At 42.0% G+C, this 11,174-nt stretch overlaps 1 pseudogene across 1 annotated transcript in view; it reads right to left on the reverse strand.

Moving 5' to 3' along the window:
* Positions 1-419: 419 nt before the first annotated feature.
* The window catches only part of LOC143283212 (uncharacterized), a 12,775-nt pseudogene continuing 2,020 nt past the window's right edge, over positions 420-11,174 (reverse strand). Inside the window, exons 2-4 of the transcript XR_013055374.1 lie at positions 9,630-10,481; positions 6,253-7,743; positions 420-479 (exon numbers count right to left, since the gene is read on the reverse strand). The product of XR_013055374.1 is annotated as an uncharacterized LOC143283212 (transcript). The remainder of the gene's footprint in view (positions 480-6,252; positions 7,744-9,629; positions 10,482-11,174) is intronic.

Below are 11,174 nucleotides of genomic sequence, written 5' to 3' on the forward strand. Positions count from 1 at the left end.
AGCTCGTGATGATGATTGTAAACTACCGGTAGAGCTTTGACAAGTCGGCAGAATGATTCGTTGTATGAGTAAGTACACAGGCAATGAGGATGTAATCGTTTAGTTACGAACAGTGGGAAGAAATAAACAATCCCACGATTCCCACAAGAGACTTTCAACAAGTCAGACCTATCAATGCTTTTTTATTCACAGAACACACATTGGAAATAGAATTTCCACTTGTCCGCAGGAAGGCTTAGTTGTCCAATAAAATCAGATAGGGTGGGTGTTTCAAGCCCTGTTTCCATGGTTAAATTTGCTTGACTTGCATCACGCCCAATTCATCACACCATGTCAGGCAGCAGAATCAAGGGGGGTAAACAGTGAGCAGTGCTGGACTGTGGCAATACAGTACTCTCCCTTAGGAGAGCAGCCGTCAACTAGGTGTTGGGCGACGACGTGGTGGTCACGTCACGTGCCTGCCTTGGAACCGAGAGAATCTGAACATATGGGATCAAATTCCACACTCACCAGCATTTTCCCACCCTCCACAAGACCTTGAGTTGTGGTCTCGACACTGATCATTTGGATGTGGTGATATACTGAGGTCCCGCATGTGGTTTCAGTTTAACTTTCCAAGTTTCAGTTTCAGTAGCTCAAGGAGGCGTCACTGCGTTCGGACAAATCCATATACGCTACACCACATCTGCCAAGCAGATGCCTGACCAGCAGCATAACCCAACGCGCTTAGTCAGGCCTTGAGAAAAAAAAAAGGTGAATAAATAATAGGTAAGCTTACATAAATAAATAAATAAATAAATAATAATTATAATATATATATATATATATATATATATATATAAATGGTAGTAGTAATAATAATAATAATAATAAAATAATAAATAAATAAGTAAATAAATAAATAAGATAACAATGATGATAAATAAGCAAATACATGTAAAACATGAAGACACACATTCACACATACACCCCACACATGCATAACAGATATGCACCAAACATGCAGTTTCACAGACATGAAAGCACAGTTAAATACATATAAACGTACATGAGCTCCAACACACACACACACACACACACACACACACACACACATTACCCTGCACCTCCTCTACCCCCCTCCTCCACACACTCATTTCTAACTTCATCTTAACTTTCCAAGATGTTTGTGGACAGGTCTTTATCTATGCATGCTGCGCATGTACTGTTTAAAAAAAAAATATATAAATGCATAAATACATAAAGAAATCAATAATAATAAATATAAAGTAGTAGATGCATGACCTTTGCATAAACCCAATGCACTGACCAGGCCATGAGAGCATAACATTATTTTCCAAAAGAAGGATGCACTTTGTGCTTGCAAAAGAAGCCACATCAACGAAAGGGTTGTCTTGCTACAAAATTCTGTAGAGAAATCCACTTTGATACAAAAACAAATGCACATGCAGGCAGAGAAAAAGGGCTGGTGCTGAACTGTAGTGAAGCACTCTCATGGGAACAGTCTGAATTCCACACAGAGAAATCTGTTGTCACAAAGACTGATACAATGCAATTCTGCTGTGACATCTGACAGCAATACAATAACTCTTATTCATTGTACCACAGATAAATGTGCATCAAACGCACAAGAAGAAGAAGAAGAAGAAGAAGAAGAGATAAAATACAAAACACAGACATGACAGGTAAGGATACATTTACAAGTTTAAAATATTGCTGAATGAAAAAGTGTGTGAACATCAATGAAGGTGAATTGCAGGAAAATACATGATAGTACAGATCTTTGAAAGTCTGGAAGCAATTAACTGTCTTGTCAAAAACAGGACATTTTGGTCAAATGGGTATACAGCCCCCTATCAAACATTCAAGTGTGAAAACAACAACAACAACAAAAGCATCAATACAGTAAAAACCACAATAAGCAACTGAGACATCTCCATCCTCAAAAATGTCTTTCAAATAAGAAGGGGGGGGGGGGGGGGGGGGGGGGGGATATAGGGTGAATATCACTTCAAAAGATCATGAAACACAATGTTAATAAATAATTCCAAGAACAGAAATGTCTATACATAATATACATAATATATATTACATTTAGAACTACTACCACCAACAAAACTTCCAAAATTGGAATATCACAGCTGTAAACCGATGTTATGACTTTAAACACCCTGAATGGAAAAAAAAGGTTAAAATACCCCCCCCCCCTCACCCCAAAAAAAACCACAAAACATTTAAGCTTCTCATAAAAGTCTGGAAATTTGAGGTTATCAAGACATCTGAAAATATCCAGCACAAACAATAGCATTAAAAAAAAAAAAGAAAAAAAAAAAGCTGCTTTAGAATCAAACTTCAGCAGAACATATTGACTGCGACAAGCTTGACTGAGATAAAAAAAAAAAAAGAAAAAAGGAAAAAAAAGAGAGACAAGTGATGCTGAACTGAAAAAAAATTGTTCTTGCTTCTGCTGTTTCATTTCCTAGTCAAAGGGAAGCGATCCAAAACAAGGTTTATTTACACACACACACACACACATTTATTTTATATGTATATTTAATTCTTAAAGAAAATTAAAAAAAAAATTATAATACAAATTATATGTGCCTGGGAATAGCTAATTAATGTATTAATACACCCCCTCCATCTCTCTTTCCCTCCCCTCCCCTCCTCCGACCCACTTTACTCTCCCCCACACTTCCCAACCCCACATGGTTATTCCTGTATTCTGAGCTGTGCGTTTCTTTCACTTTGTTTTTGGCCACCCATATATTCCTTACCATCATATTCATGCTTTTATCATTTTGTATTGTGTAGTGTAGACCCTATATATATATATTTAGGATGGGGACTGGACAACAAAAAGTACACCAGTGCTCACCTATCATCCTTGGAAATAAAGAATTTTGTATTGCCTCAAGGCCTGACTAAGCGCGTTGGGTTACGTTGCTGGTCAGGCATCTGCTTGGCAGATGTGGTGTAGCGTATATGGATTTGTCTGAACGCAGTGACGCCTCCTTGAGCTACTGAAACTGAAACTTTGTATCGCATGTTTTCACACCATTCAACAGCGCCCCCCCCCCCCCCCCCGCCCCCAGTCCTCCCACCCTCCCCTCCCCCTCCACTTTCCTAGGATCCTTTTATATGAAAACATTCAAGTGTGAAAATTAATACTTCAAAAAAAAAAAAAAAAAAAAAAAAAAGTCAACAATCACCTGTATGTATGATGGGACATTAAACTGTCCTTCTCCTCCCTATACCTTGATCTACCAACACTGAAAACTTTGACACAAGCGCTGACCACAGGCGTATGTCCAAGTGGAAGGAACAGAGAAAGTATGGTCTCCATGACAGTAGGGCATGAAATGCCATGCCCAGAATTTGGGACACTGAAAAAAAAAACAAAAAAAACCCTAACTTTTTTGACAATGGATGTGATTGATGGCAATGCTGAAACTGAGGTCCATGCAGATTTTGAGATTGAATGATTCTCCTTCAAAAAGTTTCAAATATATAATTATATATATATATATATATATATATATATCTCAACATCAAAGAGTTGCGTATTGTTTCCTTTCAAGTTTTCTTCATATACCACAGATATTTTACAACCAACAGAACACATTCTTCCATTTAAATCATATATATATAAAGAGAATGAGAGAGAGAGAGAGAGAGAGAGAGAGAGAGAGAGAGAGAGAGATGTGTGTACGCACACACACACACACACATTCTGTTCAGTTAAATGCATAACAGTGAGAACTTAAGCATTCACACCTACCTGATTTTATGATGGTTTGAAAAAACAGATACTGACACATCATCAGAATAAAGAGCACAAAATTGTGACAGTTACAATAATAAGCACTTCAAAGTATGTTTACTATAAAAAAACAACAACAAAAAACAACAACAAAAAACAAGAAAGAAAGAAAGAAAAAATGGAAAGGAACTGTGCACAGAATAATAATAATAATGATAATAATAATAATAATAATAATAATAATAATAATACCTTATAAAGCGCCTTACATCATCCAGTTGACTATAAACATGCCTTAAAAAACATATCAACAGCTATCTGACAATGGAAAACATCCAGTGTGTTCATATGAATGAAAAAGCACTCTTAAGAGATGAATCAGATTATAAAAACTATGAAGTAAATAAGGCTTAGATTAAAACAAAATGCATTGAAATTTTCATAGAACACACACACACACACACACACACACACACACATGCGCATGCGTGCACACACACACACACACACACACACACACACAGATGTCCCTCCCTTACAGACACACACACACACACACACACACACAGACACACACACACTGACATTAAATATCAACTGCACTAAAAACAAAATTGCAAAAGCATTAATATATTTCTTATTTTCTAACTTCAGTAAAAAAAAAAAAAAAAAAAAATCACTTATACTATGATAGCTTTCAATGGTTTCAACGCACCATTCTTGCAGTTCTGTTTTCAACCACAACACCAAACCCGGATTCTGAGAAAAACCTTGTGTTAGCAGTACCATGAAACAAATTGAACATATCAAATAAAACATTTTTCCTTTTGCACAATATCCAAAAGAGGCAACAACAACAACAAAAAACAAACAAGCATGCTACAATTATGACTTTCTTATCACTGTGAGTGAGGAAAATCAGACTGAAATCCCTTTCCCACGGACACACGCAGAAACCAGCCTTCAAACTGGATAAGAATTCCATATAATGGACGCTTGCCATGGTGCCTCTTTCTGTCAAGACCTGACTAACACAAAAATGTCACAGAAACAAACCATTGAAAACAATCACTGGCCAATCCCACTTAGTCTTTCCCTCCCTCTGTTTGGGAATGTGCCTTCTTAAATTCTTTGAACAGGAATAAGTTTGGGTCCAAAACGGGCAGACTGGACTCTACTGGAGTTGCTTGTGTGTTTTCATGTAGAGCTAAATCTATATGGTGGCCCACGATTAAACACCTTGGCATCTCGATCACTTCATTTTCTTGTCAAACTCAACTACGGAGTTTGCAAACAACAGAACAATTGCACTGGGTCTTAGTGCTGCAGCCCTCTGGGCTAACTGGCCTTTGGGGACCATCCAAACAGTGACCGTCCTAAAGCCCTCTTTGCCAAGAGAGTGGTAATGTAACTTGTGGGCAAAACACTCTCCATTTAAACAAATTCTAGCCCACATAGAAGTCCTAGAAAGATCTCAACTGCAAAGCATTGAGTCAATGCTCATGCTAAAACAACTTCGCTGGGCAGGACACATCACCTGGATGCCTGACACTCGCATGCCGAAAGCAGTATTCTATGGGGAGTTGGTCCAAGGCAAATGCAATACAGGCGCACCACAGAAAAGATTCAAGGACCAACTGAAGAAGCAACTATACCAAGCAGACATCAACCCCAAGACATGAGAGCAGTCAGCATCAGATAGAGGTAGCTGGAGATCTTCAACGCTCAGGGGAGCCCAACACTTTGAGGAAACCAGACGACTGAACATCCAGGAGAAAAGAAGAAGGAAAGACCCAGGTCTGCAGCCCAGCAACGCAGGCCAGATCTACACCTGCCCACAATGCCACAGACTCTCCAGATCACGGACTGGACTAATTAGTCATCAAAAGGCATGCCGCCCATCCCTGGTGGGAACTTCCCACTGATCTTTGCAAGCGAAGAACCAGCCATCATCATCATCATCATCAGCCCAGATAGTCAGGGAAGCAGTTGCCTCCTCTGCTGTTCTGATGATCACATTTGGACATGGCTGACTAGTGACTATCATACTGTGGAGTTTTCAGTATGGCTACAACAGCTAAAAGCAGACAGTTGCACCCAGCAATCCTCAATGTTACCCTGCTTCCATAAAGCAATAACAACAACAACAACAATATTCTGTTTCTACTAACACTGCACTATGATACTATCAAAAAAAGTGCATTATCACAGCTGTTAAAAAAGGTAGTTTTTTTATACATGATTTTTTTGTCATGTCTTGTGCTTTAAAATGTAAGTGCATCAAATAAATAACAAAAACAAATGCAATTCTACATGCAGAAAAACAGCCCTCCATAGCAAATAAATAAATACATGCAAAATAAAAGATTACACAGCCCAGTTCATCTTGCACAAACTGGATATCATCTTTCTTCTTCCGGTGGCTTCAGTGGTGCCCACAGCCCTTCACTCTGTCCACTGTAATCTGTGTCACATTTAGAACTTCCCACAGAGTTCAGAGATTCCCTGATCAAATTTTGCGTTTCACGGATGATGACTTTTGCGTCCAGACTCGTAGCGACCTTGTGCGTGGCCTCGTTGAAGGGAAACACCAGAAAGAAGTTGCCTACTCTTTTCCTGAGCTGGGAAAAGCTGGCGTGCTGCTGACTGGTCTTGTTCTGCAGAGGAACCTTCGGCTGTCGTAGGTGACCGTGCCTCAGTCTGGATGTGGGAGGGCCATTGGCGGGGAAGGGGGACATGGAAGACTGCTTTCTGTAGTGTGTGGTGGAAAGGCGTGAGCCTATCCGGAAGCCCGACTGCCCTGATACTGTGGACATGGAAGCAGCTGAGCGGTGTGTCATGAGTGCTTTGTTCTCCTGGTGCTGCTGCCAGGGGTGGTAGGGGGTCTCTCCTCCCTGTCCTGGGGCCAGAGAGCTTATGCTGGCCGCCTTGTGGATAGGATTGGCAAAATGTCCGTTCTGGTGACTGACTCCCTCTTGTTGATCAGAGGTATGGCTGTGATACAGCCTGTGAGGAGTCAGACCACCACTCTTCTTGGACTGTTTGCTGCTGGCACTGTTGCTCAGAGAGGGCAGGTGTAAGGACAGCTCTTCTCCACTTCCACTGTCTCTCCTTTTGATGGCCGACCCGCTGCGGTGATGGAAGGAGGACATTTCTGGCAGAGAGCCGAACTGGTTGCGGCGATGTGCAGCCTGCGCTGAGCTGCCTGCAGACCAGGTGGCGCTGCTGAAGCCGCTGTCTGCTGACGCTTTGGAGACCTTGCTGTCCTCAGAGCCTCTCGAGTTGTGACTGTCAGCTGATACTGTGGTCTTGCTGAAAGGGGCGGACAAACAGTCCTGGTCTTCCCCTGTCCCCAGCTGACCGCTGACCCCACCAGAAGGGTCTGGCGCACTGCTCAGCATCTGTTCTCCTCCATCAGGTCTGTAGGAGCCGTCCCGTACTGCAGGCAGGTCAACACGGCTGTTACATTTCTGTGCCCCCTCTTCCACTTCTTTCTTGTTGGGCTGGGAGCTGCCAGCAGCCCCTCTTTTCCTCCATGTACTGTCCTCCTGGCAGGTGCCCTTAGGAGACAGTTGACCTACCATGTTGTCCTGGCTTCTCTGCAGGGAACTGTCCGTTCTTCCGCTAGCTATCCTGCTGGCTTTCCTGCCTTGGGCTCTAGGTCTGTCGTTTCTCTTATTACCGCCGCCCACACCCCTCTGGGACGGAACAGACCCTCTCTTTTGACGGGTTGCTCCTTGGCTTGCTGCCATGGTGTTGAAGTGATGGCGGAAGTTCTCCCCGCCCATGTCTGCATCCTCAGAGCTGTAGTGCAGGAGGTCCATGAGGTCGTGGAGCATGGGCTTCTTGGCCAGCATGTCCGCCTGGCAGTCAGAGCTGAGGGAGGGGCTGAAGTTCACTTCCAAGAGCCAGGGCTTGAGGTTCTCATCCACCAGGATGTCAAAGCCGTACAGCTCAAAGCAGTTCTCCACTTTCTGCACCTGCCAAAAAAAGAAAAAAAAAGAAAAAAAGTCAGACATGTCTGTCATTCTATTTTATTTCATTGTGTGTGTGTGTGTGTGTGTGTGTGTGTGTGTGTGTGTGTGTGTGTGTGTGTGTGTGAGAGAGAGAGAGAGAGAGAGAGAGACAGAGAGACAGAGACAGAGACAGAGAGGCCCACAGAGAGAGTACTGAACACACTGAATGTGCACATTCACGCAGATTCAAATCCAAGTAAAAGTGTGTTCTATAGATACATGCTTTACATGCGACTTTTACTTCCTATCTGTATAGGGTACTGCTTGGTTTTGCATTTAAAATGTGGGCCATCCCTCTGTTCCTTAATTACACGCACTTCTATCCCTGCCAGTTAAAAGGCAAAAAAAAAGAAACTGTTTAATCAAAAGGAAAAAAAATGCTACAGAGAAAATGAACGATTATCAAACAAAGGTTTTGTACAGAGTCATGGAAGTCTGGAAAAGTCTTGGAACTTTAAGAAAACCCTTGACTGGTACAATTCAACTAAGAGCTTAATGAATTATTATAAAAAAAATTAAAAAAGAAACAAGAAAACGACAAAGTGATGAAAACTGAATACTGATACAAGGATATCTGTCAGTCTTTCACATCAGTAGTGTAGCAGTTGATTTTTTTTCAAATTCACATCGGCTTTGTGTATGTTATGGAAAATTTTCAGGCAGATCTGGGAAAGGTCTGGAAACAAATTATTATGGAATTTTGTTTGGTCAAAGTTGTGGGAAATCCTACAAACGCGAAGAAGACAAAACCAGTGCTACGTACGTGCTTGCACAAGAAGAGCAAGACTGACAACCAGTCACAAAACTGACAAACGAACAGTGAATTTCTGTACCTTGGTATGGACCACACAAACCACTCTTTCGTCTCGAGTCACAAAACTGACAAACGAACAGTGAATTTCTGTACCTTGGTATGGACCACACAAACCACTCTTTCGTCTCGAGTCACAAAACTGACAAACGAACAGTGAATTTCTGTATCTTGGTATGGACCACACAAACCACTCTTTCGTCTCGAGTCACAAAACTGACAAACGAACAGTGAATTTCTGTACCTTGGTATGGACCACACAAACCACTCTTTCGTCTCGAGTCACAAAACTGACAAACGAACAGTGAATTTCTGTACCTTGGTATGGACCACACAAACCACTCTTTCGTCTCGAGTCACAAAACTGACAAACGAACAGTGAATTTCTGTACCTTGGTATGGACCACACAAACCAGTCTTTCGTCTCGAGTCACAAAACTGACAAACGAACAGTGAATTTCTGTACCTTGGTATGGACCACACAAACCACTCTTTCGTCTCGAGTCACAAAACTGACAAACGAACAGTGAATTTCTGTACCTTGGTATGGACCACACAAACCACTCTTTCGTCTCGAGTCACAAAACTGACAAACGAACAGTGAATTTCTGTACCTTGGTATGGACCACACAAACCACTCTTTCGTCTCGAGTCACAAAACTGACAAACGAACAGTGAATTTCTGTACCTTGGTATGGACCACACAAACCAGTCTTTCGTCTCGAGTCACAAAACTGACAAACGAACAGTGAATTTCTGTACCTTGGTATGGACCACACAAACCACTCTTTCGTCTCGAGTCACAAAACTGACAAACGAACAGTGAATTTCTGTACCTTGGTATGGACCACACAAACCACTCTTTCGTCTCGAGTCACAAAACTGACAAACGAACAGTGAATTTCTGTACCTTGGTATGGACCACACAAACCAGTCTTTCGTCTCGAGTCACAAAACTGACAAACGAACAGTGAATTTCTGTACCTTGGTATGGACCACACAAACCAGTCTTTCGTCTCGAGTCAGGAAATGACCATACCTGAGGGGCTTGCACAAGAAGAGTGAGAATGACGATGTTGACGATGCGTCGCCACAGCATCTGGTCGTTGATGTTGCTGCTGAGGAAGTACTGACGGAGCTGGGTCAGTGTCCACTTGCACCCGTGCCCCACTCGCTCCTTGTCCTCCGTGTAGCCCGGCGAGTGCTTGTTGATGGACGTGTTTGTCAGGTGGGCAAAAACGTTCTTCGTGCTGTTCAGATCAAACTTCTCCGTGCTGAAGCGAACGATTCCTTCCTCGTGGATGTACAAGACCAGAGGCTGGAAACTGGTCACAGCCACGTATATTCTCAGTCCGATTTGTAACCCCCGATCAACAAAGGGTTGTCGATGTACAGCTGGACCACTGCGTTGCAGTCGTATAAGAGATCTGACAGGTCATGGAAAATGAAGATGCCCCGGCCCCTGGACAGATCCGCAGGCTTGCAGATCCAGAACGGTGTTCTTCTGTCGGCCTTCTGTCGCATGGACTCATACACTTTGACATACTTGGTGTAATCGTTTGGCAGGTTGAAAGACAATGGGCTGAAATTAAACACGCTGGCACCGTGCACACACTGCATTCGCTTCAGGTGACGGGCGAGGGCGTCTTTCTTGGTGATCAGGGTGGATTTCGGGTAATGGTTGAGGCGCTGCCAGGGGTAAACGATATCGTAGTCTGACGTCCGGAACCGAGACGTGCGCCACCACAGGTTCCACTCATGGTCGTGCTGGGTTTCCTTGTCAAACTCGGACCACCCCCGCTCCAGAAACACCTGACGCAACACCTCTGGTCCAGCACCATTGTCGTTGAGGCGGAACACCAGTGCTGGAACATCTGGCAACACACCACTGCTGAAACAGACAGAAAAGAAATGACACCATATATGATTAAATTCTAGGAACTTTAGTCTGTTGATATCTCTCACATTCAATACATTAAATTCTAAGTACCAGTACTATAGTCTGGATACAATAAATTTTAGGCTTTTTAGTCTGTTCATATTATTTACATTGGATACATTAAATACTAGGCATTTTAGTCTAATATTTTCTCAAACTGGATATATTAAGTTCTAGGTACTGTAGTCTGTTGATATCTCTTGGATACATTAAGTTATAGGTACTTTAGTCTCTTGATACCTCTCACATTGGATAAAATCAAATTAGGTAATTTCATCTGTTAATGCCTCTTACATTGGATACATAAAATTCTAGGTATAGTATGCTAATATCTCTTGGATACATTATATTTCAGGTACTTTAGACACAATACTCTAGACTGGTTTATTGTCTTAACCCAGGTGTACATTTGGATACATCAAATTCTAGGTTCTTTAGTCTGTTAAATATCTCTCACATTGGATACGCTGTTCAATCTGTTGATGTATTTTTTGCACTTGCATGTAAATGCCCAAAAGAGTCACACACACACACACACACACACACACACACACACACAGAAGTTAAAAAGAAAAGAGAATAACTAATGCCAGATGATGACATCCTTTCCTGTCTCTTGTCTGATATTTTGATATTTTTGTTGTG

This window comes from Babylonia areolata, chromosome 6, assembly GCF_041734735.1.
Source record: "Babylonia areolata isolate BAREFJ2019XMU chromosome 6, ASM4173473v1, whole genome shotgun sequence".
Lineage (NCBI taxonomy): Eukaryota > Metazoa > Mollusca > Gastropoda > Neogastropoda > Buccinidae > Babylonia > Babylonia areolata.